We start from the raw sequence: 11,622 nt of genomic DNA on the forward strand, positions 1-11,622 counted from the left end.
GCTTGTTTCATTTCATGCAGCAACAAAAACCTGATGGTGGAACAAAAAAAGGGGCGTGCCAAAATATTAATATAGATATATATGATTGAATTCATATTTTGGCAAATCGTGTAAAACTGTTTATAACGAACCGCAGGTGCAAGAGATGACCTTTGGTACGAAAGAGGTCGTTGGTCGTTGAGAAAAGACCTCTCACTGTTGAATCACGTGGTTCCACTTTGGTTTGGATTCCGTGACGTTCACGATAAGTGCCCTCAATGGCCTGGGCTTTTATAATGAGTGCATCATCCAGAGCCACCAGCTCACTGCGAGTGTGTGCAGCTACGTCACTGAGAGCTGGCAGAGCCGCACAACACCACCACTGGAAATAAACTGAAACACGAAGCTGCGTTCCTTGAACGGGTCCGCTGTGATGGCGGCACAGGTGCTGTGAGCCCGTTCGCTCGATGGCCGAGTTCCAGCGCTTCTTGCCATTCCATGGGGCCTGAGGGTTAAGCCTGTGGGATAAGCAGGCATTCCAGATTCCATGGGCCGTTTAGTTTGTACTGATTTAGCTTTGGTTCACAGCTCGCCATCCTGCGAACATGCCCCAAGCACCAACTGCCGATGGGAGATCCCATCATGGACATTGGGTGGATGAATCACCTCTGAATGATTTCATGGTTGTCCTTCCTGTAAATGGTTTGAACACCTTTGCATGGTTCAACTGAACTGGAACGTCTACCGTTCCATGTACATGTTGTACGTACTTTGTATTTTTCAGTCGCTTATTTGATTGGATGAGGAAGAGGAAGAGGAAGAGGAAGAGGAAGAGGAAGAGGAAGAGGAAGAGGAATAAGATAGATGTGAAAGTTCACAGAGAAGATGTGCCCGGGATAGAGGGGTCGGTTTGGCGGAATGGACCCCACGAGGTGGGATTTATTGGGGGTCATGTCATGTAACAGGCTGACAGGATGGTGAAAAAGGAAGCTTCATTACCTTTGTGCTATCTACTCTGGGTTTGATTCCCGACCCGACTATAAGCTGTTGGATCGGTGCTTCACTTGCAGATCGTTTCACCACCTCGGATGGACGTTTACCTGGTTGTCCCGTCAGGTGGACAAGCCTACATTGTTGGCATAACGGTTTTCGGTGGTTGCCTTAATGAAGATCTTCAGGTCTTGAGTTCAAGGCTCGATCGCCGTTAAATATCATCGGGTGGGTTAACTCAGCCTGTCAACCTTCCGAAGTCGGCAAAATGAGAACCAGCTGAACTGGGAACAGAGGGCACTGCATCAGCAGCACAGCTGCACCCCCAACAGTCATGGAACCAACAGCCACAGGCTGCATACGAAACAGATAATCAGGTGGACGTTAAAGATTCCTCGGTGTTTTTCACGTTGAGCAGGCCAGTTATCTCCAGCACCCTGAACAAATAAAAAATTCCTGGAGAAATCACCTCAAGTCGAATGACAAGCCTGGTCAGCTGATTCGTGAAAGACTTGGGACAAAATCGTTCCTCGCTGACCCCACAAGGTGGGAATAACTGCAGACGTCAAGACTAGTAGTAGTAATAGTAGTAGTGTTTGTTAGAATTGCCACAATTCTATTTAATGTCGCTCGCTCTCCTCACCCCTGCTAGTACACGGTCAGGACTGCAGTAGGTAAGGTGGAGCATTTTAAGAGAAAGCACCAAGAGAGAGAGAGGGAGAGGAAGAAAAAACAAATTACCAAAATAACACCTTTATACAAATAATAGCAAAGTGCCTTGTGGAGTGACACAACAAAGTGCTTCATTTGTGGTCCCAATTTCCTTAAACTTTTGAACAGTGTTACAATATTCTGCGGTAATGCGTGAGCGCAACAAGCCTATCAGACCCACAGATCTATGTTCCACCATATTTCTCTCTATTTTAGCCTTCCTAGTTTTATAAATCGCCATTTTTGCACAAGTTAAAATGAAATTTACAAGGAGGTCTCGTGACTTGCTCTGTTCTTTAACCGGGTGTCCGATGATGAAGAGCGTTGGTGAGAAGTGAAGCCAGAAGCGCAATAGTAAGTTTTTCATCAGCAAGAAAATTGGCTGAAGATTGCGACATTGTCGGTACATGTGAAATATCGTTTCCCTTTCACCACAAAAACAGCATTCCTCTGGAATGTTCGTGAGATGCCGCATCATGGCTCCAGAGCTTAAGGAACCATGCAGCAATCTCCAACTCAAGTCAGCCATTGTTCTTGGTGTTGGGTAAAGATAAAGTGAACCCCAACATGGACGACTTGGAATAGGATGTGGAAGAATCTCATGCCATGGAGTATCCCATCGGGTTACAAGAGCTATATAGTGGAGGGAATGGATAACCAACAGGTACATGTTCTTCCTTGACAGCCCACAGAAGGACATTTTAGCTGTGCCTGAGGGCCCACCCATATTGTGTGAAGGTAGTGTTTGAGGGAGCTCGCGATTTCTTGGCCCAATTTTGAAGTCCACGAAGTTGTTGATGGATATTTGCAAAGTTTCTTCACCATCATTGGGATTCTCGAGATATACCAAGCAATCAGGAGGCAAAGACCTTTTAACTTCTTGTAGTATATCCTTGAGGGGATTCCAATTGTCCGTAGGCCCATTTTTGCTGCGAGCTCTTCCGGTGAAAGAAGGCCTCTCCCCATCATTCAGAAGGTCTCCAAACGTGGATATATTGCCAGTTAAGAGCTTCTTTCTTAACGAGAACGAAGTTGGGTCAGGCCTTGTAGAAGAGGGTTGAAAAAGTGGTTCTTGAAACATCTCATTGCTTGGGTAAAGGTCTGTTCTTTTTATGTCAACAGCATTCCAAGCCTTCAGCATTTCTTGGTAAAAGAGAGGCAGTGTTTTAATTGATGACAGGTTGTGTGAAGTAATGGCAAAAATATTTTTTTATACCGGAGATTTTGCACTTTGCTGAAGAAGTACGATGCCAGGGAACACCATTGCGGTGCAGGCTTCATATACAGGCAGCGTTGAATGGTCTTCAACCTGGATGCATGGTCGTGACTTCGAAGGCAGGGAAAAGACTGTCCCCCTTCAATAAAGGGCAAGCTTAGAGTGCCCAATGAAACCCAGTGTTTGCCATTCCAAAAATAGTCCAAGAGCTTCCTCTGCATCCTAACCAGAAAGCTCTTCTGGAATGCTTACGCAGGAGATCTTGAATATTAACTTTGGAATGATAAACTTTTTAATAAGGAGTGTTTTTCCTCTCAGAGACAGGACTTTTAACAGCCCACTCCAGTCTCTCAACTTTGCTTCTATTTTGTCCCATAAAGTCCTCCAGTTATCAATTGGTGAGCACCTACTTAAAGTTGATAGATGTACCCCCAAGTATTTTAGCTCATTGCGACTCCATGTCAGTTCCTGAAAAAGTGTTGGGAACTCTGTGATCTGTATTGGTCCAATTAGAAGCCCAGAGCTTTTTTCCAATTGATTGTAGCAGATGATGCTGCTGAGTATACCTGCTGGCAATCGTAGACAGCTTGCATATCCCTTGCACTGCTGGCAAAAACAAGGATGTCATCTGCATATGCAGAAAGTATGAGGGAGGCCCTGTTGTTTGGCACCACAATGCCAGTTGGCCTTCTCCTCATCAAGCAAAGAAGGGTTCAATGCATAGGGAATAGAGTTGGCCGGACAAGGGACATCCTTGTCTTATTCCTCTTTCGGATGAAAAAGGGGCGAGCAAGTGACCGTTGACTTTAATTAGGCATTCTGCCGATGTGTACAACGTCTGGATTATGCCGACGTATCTCCTCCCCAGGCCAAAAGTTAGCAGGGTCTCAAAGAGGTAATCGTGGTTCATTTTGTCAAAAGCTTTCTCTTGATCCAAGGAAAAGAATCCAACTTTAGTCTGTTTTTTCCACATACTGTATTAGGTCTGACCAGGAATATGTTGTCATGTATTGTTCTTCCAGGGATGGCATATGATCGGTCACGGTTCACTAGTTTTGACAACACTGGTCCCAGACGGTTCGACAACATTTTTGCAATAATTTTATAGTCCACACAAGACAAAGACACTGGCCGATAGTTCTTCATGTCTCTCAAGTCACCCTCCTTCGGAATCAGAGCCAAGGTTGCTCGCCGCCAAGACAGTGGCATTTGGCCTGTCGTACATGCTTCCTGTGCTACACTTAGGTCGTCCAGTCCGATCAAGTCCCATACTGTGATAAAATTCACAAGATAAGCCATCCACTCCAGGAGACTTATTCAGCGACAGACTATGCAGGGCAGTCGTTAATTCCTCCAGAGAAAATGGAGCTTCTCGTATTTCTCTATCTTCTGTGGTAGCTTCAGGTAGACTGTTCCACAAAATACGACAAGCATCCACGTCCATCTTCATACCCGAGTAAAGCTTAGCGTAGAATACTCGAATTCGTTCGTGAATACATTCAGAATCATTGAGCAAAGAGCCATCTTCTGCTAGAGCACTTGATATAGTCCTAAATTGACCTTTGTGGTTTTCCAAAGTTTTGAGGTAGTTCAGGGCATATTCATCCTCAAGAAGGAACTGCAACGGAGAAGGCACAAATGCTCCTTGTGCCTTTACATGACTACACGCTTTGAGGGTGCTCTTATTCTCATACGTATGCAATTCAGCAGGGGTAAGTGTGGTCAGGCGACTCTCCAGAAGCAACAATTTCCACTCCAATTGTTGCGCTCCATCCATACGAGTATTCCTGGCATAACAATTTCAGCCGTGCTTTCCCAACATCCCACCAGAGACCGAATGAACAGAAATCTCCTTTTCTATCCCTCCATTCTTGCCAAAAGTTACGAAATATTAACAAAAAAAAGGCTTCATCCTGGACGAGGGCATTGTTGAAGTGCCAAAGTCCTTTTCCACACCTTGTTTCAGCCAGGGAAAGCTTAATCCAGACCAGATTATGATCTGTAAAATGTGCAAGTTTAATACCGGAGTAAATGACACTCCTGCAACAACGGTGAGACAAGTAAAATCTGTCGAGCCGGGATTGCGAGATATGACCACCCCTGATACTAGTTCAGTACAAGTAAATGACTTATTTGTGGGGTGCTGCACACACCAAATGTCTCTCAGGTTTAACAGTGTTACCACTTGTTGTAATTCCTTAGCAGAAAGACCGTGTGGTTCTTTACCCACTCCATCAAGGGAGGGATTGAGAGTGCAATTAAAGTCTCCTCCAAGAATCACACACTCTTCGTCAGGCAAGGTAAGTATAAACCTCCTCATGTGATCATAGAATCGCACCCTTGCAGCTCCCAAGCATGGTGCATAGATGTTGACGAAGTTAAAGGCCCGGTCACACCTTGACGTTTTAGCCAACGTATGCCGATTTTTGAATTTTTTTTTCTAAAACGCTGGCACACGTTGAATACGTTATGGGTAAGTTTTGATAACATTGAGAGCACGCTGGCATACGTCGTAGTACGTTGTCATACATCGTTGTACGTTGGCTTTAAACGTTGTACTTTTCGGTTGTCCTCAAATTTTTTCATGCTTGAAATTTCATGACGTATGCCGGCGTATGACTCACACGTTCCGCTACGCTGGCCACAAGTTGTAGGCACGGTCTGCGATCGTTGACAGACGTCAACACATGCTACTTGTAAGTTAATCATAAGTTGAGACACGCCGAGGTAGTGTTTAGAGTACCCGAAACTTATTTCCTACCTATGATTAACGTGTTGTTGGCACGTTACGCGATCGTTGCCACACGTCGACAGACGTTACTTTTAAGTTACTCATAGGCTGAAAGACGTCGGTATAATGGATCGTCCTTGCGTCAGCGTCCACGGCCACGGCCAGGACACTTATTTGCAGCGTTCTTCAAACTTTTCTTCGGCATGACGAGGATGTTCACACTTCGATGTCCAGCTTGGCTATGATTCCAATTGTCCATCGGCAGCGTCTATTTAAAATAGTCTAGTTTGAGCGTTTTAACACGTTCAGAAGAAACGTTTCAAATTTCCAAACCCCAGCGTCAAAAAAAAAAAAACAAAGGCGAGTGACAGCAATTTAAATCGTTCATTGTAAACAATGAAACTAGCTGAGTGGTACCGTTTAAAAGTCGTTGAGTGTAAAAAAAATCCAATTGTTGAGCGCAAGCGTCTACTTTCAATAGTGGAGATGCAGCCATTTAAATCGTTGAGTGGCAGCCTATGAACCTACCCGTGGACACGCGGACGCAAGGACGATCCATCATAACCCACACCCTCCCCCTCACACCCACCTACTACTGCCAACATGAACAAACTAATACTAATAGTAATACTGATACTGTTACTGCTGACATGGACATCGACTCAAAAAAGGACTCGAAAACACTGTTGGGTTCCCCTTTTATGAACACCATTTTTATATACCAATTCCCAAAACCGCTGGGAACACATCTTTATATGGCAGTTGTAACCTAGAAACACGTTCATTTATTTTTTTTGTCGACCGGAAGACGTCATTGGAATACGTCTACATACGTCGATGTGTGTTGGGACTACGTAAAGAATTGGTTCAAAGCACGTCAAACATAAGTTAGAAATAAGTTTCGCGTAAAAAAGACATTACCGCGATGTGTTTCGACTTATGAGTAGCTTATAAGTAGCCTTTGTGGACGTGTGTAAGCGTCCACATATCGTGTGTAAAACTTATCCCCATCGCATGCGGAACGTGTCATACGCCGAGTACGTCGTAAAATTTTGAACATGTTCAAAATTTCTTGACGTACTCTACTTACTACGACTTATGATAGCGTATTTAGCGTTCTACTCGAGCATACCAAACTTACCCATACCGTATTCGACGTGCCCCAACGTTTTAGACACACTTTTTGTTACGTCGGCATACGCTGGCAAGATCGCCAAGGTGTGACCGCAATTTTGACCCTTCCATTTCTACGGCAGTTATGATTTGAATCGTTGTGCGTCAGCCTTTTAATAGGCTACGCCACGACATCGTCGACGATGCGTGCAACGCGCTATGCCTAAGTTAGACTATCGTTGGGCATCGGTTGTGTAGGCCGACAACAGGTTCAGCATTCGTTGGTATAAGTTATCTATAACACAACGAAACGTTCTGTGTCCGTTACCAATGCGTTATACATAAGACGAAGTCGCTATGAATACGTCCGAATCTTTAAAAAAAATCAAAAGTTCAACGTAAGCCAGCGTTTTACATACATTTTAACACGTTGCCATCGCTGGCTAAAACGTCAAGGTGTGACCGGGCCTTAACAACAAAATCCTCAAATCTTACTTTTACATGCAATAAACGACCCAAACTGACTTCATTAACCATAAGTATTTCAGGTTTCACACATGACGAGAAGAGGATAGCCACTCCGCAAGACGTATCTGTGAGGTGACTAAAAAAAAGCAGACCCTTCCCATTGACTTTCCCATCGGAAGGCAATCTCTTGGGTTGTGTGGGTCTCCTGCAGAAAGGTTACTCCAAGTTTCTCCTTCAAGCAGGACAGTACTTGGTGTATACGGAATGCATCTTTACATCCATTAACATTCAATGATCCCAGGCGATAAGAAAATGCCGTCATTATTTTTGAGTTATCTCAGCCAACTCATGCTGAGCCCCATAATTTAGCAACTTTGCAAGAAACTTCCTCACTCGGCCAAACCTGAAGTCTTGCTTTTTTGTCCATCTCTCCTCAGTATATACAGGGAATGTACGAGTGTTTTATAATCTTTCCACCACTTTAGAGCCGTTTCAACTTTCTTCCGACTGTGCAAACTTTGCTCAAGGAACTCTAATATTTCATGACCAGGAATACACAAATTGTGCCCTGAGGGCAGTTCCAATTAAATTACAATGAATTGTCCTTGATCCCCTTCCCAGTCACCGATGCTCTCCTCATCTTCGCTGTCTGGGAGCTTATGGTCTCTCTCCTTTGGTGCATCTGCACTTGATGCCGAAGCTTCTACCTTGTCATCACTTAAAACAATGGTCGGGGCAGGGAGATCATCCTCTTGCGGTGCTATGGTAGAACCGTGTTTGTCTCTCACTGTCTACATCTACTATTGATGTAGTGTCAGCACTCGAGACCTCGTTCAAGGCAGGTAATACCTCAGTTTCTTGCAAGACCGGTGCCTTCTTCTTGTCTGTCACAACAAGAAAGGTTCCTGAGGTTTCTTCTTTTGTAGCTCCAGTGGCGTTCCTTTCATGCAGAATTACCGCAGGGGATTAATCACTCACCAATTTGTACTGGATCTCCATTTCAGTTATTGTTGGTTTGTGTTGATGTACAACAGACATGTTTTAGCGACAGACAGTCTTATTTGACTCTTGACAGGTCAGGAGATGCCACGGTGTCATTCATCCTTACCGTGTCAGGTTTGGTCATGGATGATCCATCTTTTTGTTCACTCTCAACGGGTCCTTGAGTCTGGCAGCAGAAACTTCCCATGATCTGTAACTGGAGGAACATCTTCTTCTTCCTCCACTTGCACCAATTGGTTCACAATTTCTCTCTCCTCCAAAACACTTAACCTTGCAGATCGCTTCAAGTCCTTGTCAGCTTCATCCTCAATGGTATCAATGTCATTCACAATCCCCTTTTCTTCTGGTTGTGATATTATCTTCTGCGCTCTCTTCGCCTTCCCTGCCCCCACTGTAGTCCATTGATTTTCAGCAGAAGAAGGGCCAGGATGAGAAAACAACACAGAAGCTTCTGGGATTCCACTTTCCTTTTCCTTAAGCTCATCAGGGCACCGAGCAGCAGATACTTCTTTTAAGATAGTGGGGCAGTCTGCTCTCATGTGATCTTTTGCCTTACATGCAAAACAACAAGGTTCATTCGTCATATAAAAGACCTTGTAATTCTTTCCTTCAATAGGAATGACAAAGGATCCCACACATTCAGTGTCATTTCTAAGTTCGATTGAGACCTGTCTTTTGAATGAGAGGATATGACGGAAGGGAGGCTCACGACAACCGACAGGCACAGGCCTGATAGGTGATCTTAGCACTCCCAATCGTTTCGAGGAAGGGCACAATTGCATTATCAGCGATGAAAGGAGGTATGTCGGACAAGGTAACCCGTGTACCGAGACTCGAGAGAGGTTCAACTTGTACGAATAACCCTCCCACAACAATCCCTTCCTGAATCGCCTTATTCGCTGTACAGCTTCAGATTTAAGGAAAGACACGGCTTTTCCGTACATTTTCGAAGCTCCAACTATTGTTGATGGACCGATATTTGCCATTGCCTTTACATAAGCATCCATTAGGATCGTTTGTCCGAGTTCGCATCTCACGCCATGCTTCCTCGTCAACATTTTAAACGGATGTGCAGAGTCGCCCGCACTTGCTTGGCCAGAACCGCCAGCAGCGACTCGAGCCCATTCGCGATTCATTGACATGTTGATATTCACTCAATATATCTTTTAAAAACAAAACCGACTAAGTTTTGCTAATGTAATGCAGGAAGAGGCAATTAACCTGAAATAATTTTTTTTTTCTTTTCCTCAACAACGGAATCTAAATAAACAACACTGAGAAACGCGTTTTTAAAGGAACTCGTTTGAAACAAACAACACTGAGCTCATTAACGATCTTGTGTTATTTATCACGTTAAAGGTTCATTAATCAAAATCAAAAAGCAATTCAAAACGATATGATGTTGATAACGGCACAAATCGGGCGTGGCAATCTAGCCCCACATGGGCGCGTTGCGCCGTGCAGCAGCTAGGCCTCAAAACAAAATGTCTAATTAAACAACCAAAAACACGAAAATAAACTAAACAAATGAACCAACTCTGTTCAGAAAACCAAAACAAAAATACCAATAGAACCGAAGTATGAGGACGAGAATGGTCGATAGTCGAGGAAACTCAAGGAGCAGTGAAAATACGTGGCAACTCTTGGTAGTAATAGTAGTAATGGACGCAGACGAAACAATTTAATGCATGGAAAGTTTATGAAACAGATCACGACCACACACACACACACACACACACACACACACACACACACACACACACACACACACACACACACACACGTTTTAAATAATTTCACAACAGTTGTCCCCACAACAAATACAAAACTAGAAAACGCATTCCATCGGATGGCTCCAGAGGAGACGTTGGATGTCACGTGATGACGTATTCCAAAACACCTGGTTTATAGTAAATATGTTCCCACAACATACAACGACTGTAAGGTATGACGGACGGACACGACGGACCAAATAACCCGTGCACGTGGTCTCGGGATATCCCAGGATTTTAAAGGTGAAAAGGTCACATTCCAAAAAGACGGATCATGAAGCACCATATCTGATGTTCACTGGTGAGCATTGGATTTATTGGTTTGTTAAATGACGGTACAGGTATTGTTCATAGACTTCCAAATGATCTTCCCGTCGATCGATCTATCCGATGCATAGTTCGTAGTAGATCTGAGAATAAACGATCTGGGTGTAAGGACTCACTCGGTCACAATGAGCGATTTGGGAACGGGCGAGGAGAGATATCACCAAACTCAATGGTATTGTGGTTCGAGTGCTCAGAGTATGGAAGGTCAATGGTTCAATTTCAACCCTGACCAAGTTAGTCAAACACTCACACTAAAGACTAAAACAACAAGAAAAAGAGCAATCGGAGATTGCAAACCCTCGCCAGGACTTCTTTTGAGTGGTGTATTTTAAGCTTTCAGGTAAATCCAATATGGCTGCCAAACCATGTGCTCGACAACGTCACAATAACCCTTTTGTTCCTCACGGAGAGGCGGTCATGTGTAAAGTTTCACATCAAACTGTTCAGCCACTTTCGAGAAGATTTTTGAAAGTTTTTTTTTTTTTTTAAAACAATAAAGCTGCCAAATCACGTCATGATTTTTTTTTTTTTTTGCGGTGGACCATTTTATCCCGAAATGACCCTCAAAATTGGCATACAGATCAGATGTGGTATTCTACATATGTAATTATGACGTCAAAACGAGGGTACCTATGACGTCATTAAAAAATCACATTCCCCATGAGTACTTGCAGTTTCCATGGTGCAGTTTCAGACACAGAGGTCCAAAGTTTTCCTGTTTTTTTTTTTTCAATATCGCTGCCACACCATGTGACCTATGACGTCACAATTGTCATTAAAACATTCCACACGAGTCATCACACCAATGGTGAAAATTTCGTCTCAATCAAAGAAGCGGTTGGTGGAGAAAAACACGAAAGTTCTGTGTGGACAAACAGACACACAAACAAATGGACAAACAGACAGACACAAACAAACGGACCCAAATGAATTACCCTCTGGGAATCATTGTGCGAGGGTAAAACGGTGCGTGGACGATGGTGCTGACTCACAATACAATGACCCCCTGCAGGGAAAGGTCCACTTTAGTCCCATGAGAGACTGGTTGGAGGCTTACTTGTGATTATCTACTCTCTAGCTCTTCACAGGAGCTTCAACTTCATATTTACCCTTCTTCGATTAAAAAAAAAGGTGTGTGTGTACGTACGTGTGTACGTACGTGTGTACGTGTGTGTGTACGTGTGTGTGTACGTGTGTGTACGTGTGTGTACGTGTGTGTGTACGTGTGTGTGTACGTGTGTGTGTACGTGTGTGTGTACGTGTGTGTGTACGTGTGTGTGTACGTGTGTGTGTACGTGTGTGTGTACGTGTGT

General features: G+C 43.9%; 1 long non-coding RNA gene across 3 annotated transcripts in view; it reads right to left on the bottom strand.

Annotated features, from left to right (window-relative positions):
- LOC147030370 (uncharacterized) overlaps positions 1-9,912 on the bottom strand; it is a 35,820-nt gene extending 25,908 nt beyond the window's left edge. The window contains exon 1 of one of the 3 annotated variants that reach the window (XR_015056325.1): positions 9,776-9,912. This is a non-coding gene — a long non-coding RNA (uncharacterized LOC147030370). Of the gene's footprint in view, positions 1-131; positions 2,569-9,775 lie in introns of those variants that run through there. The other 2 variants (XR_015056326.1, XR_015056324.1) reach the window with 2 other exon arrangements.
- Positions 9,913-11,622: the final 1,710 nt, after the last annotated feature.

The sequence above is a fragment of the Eptatretus burgeri genome, chromosome 3 (assembly GCF_056783735.1).
Source record: "Eptatretus burgeri isolate ZD-2024b chromosome 3, Ebu_testis_v1, whole genome shotgun sequence".
NCBI lineage: Eukaryota > Metazoa > Chordata > Myxini > Myxiniformes > Myxinidae > Eptatretus > Eptatretus burgeri.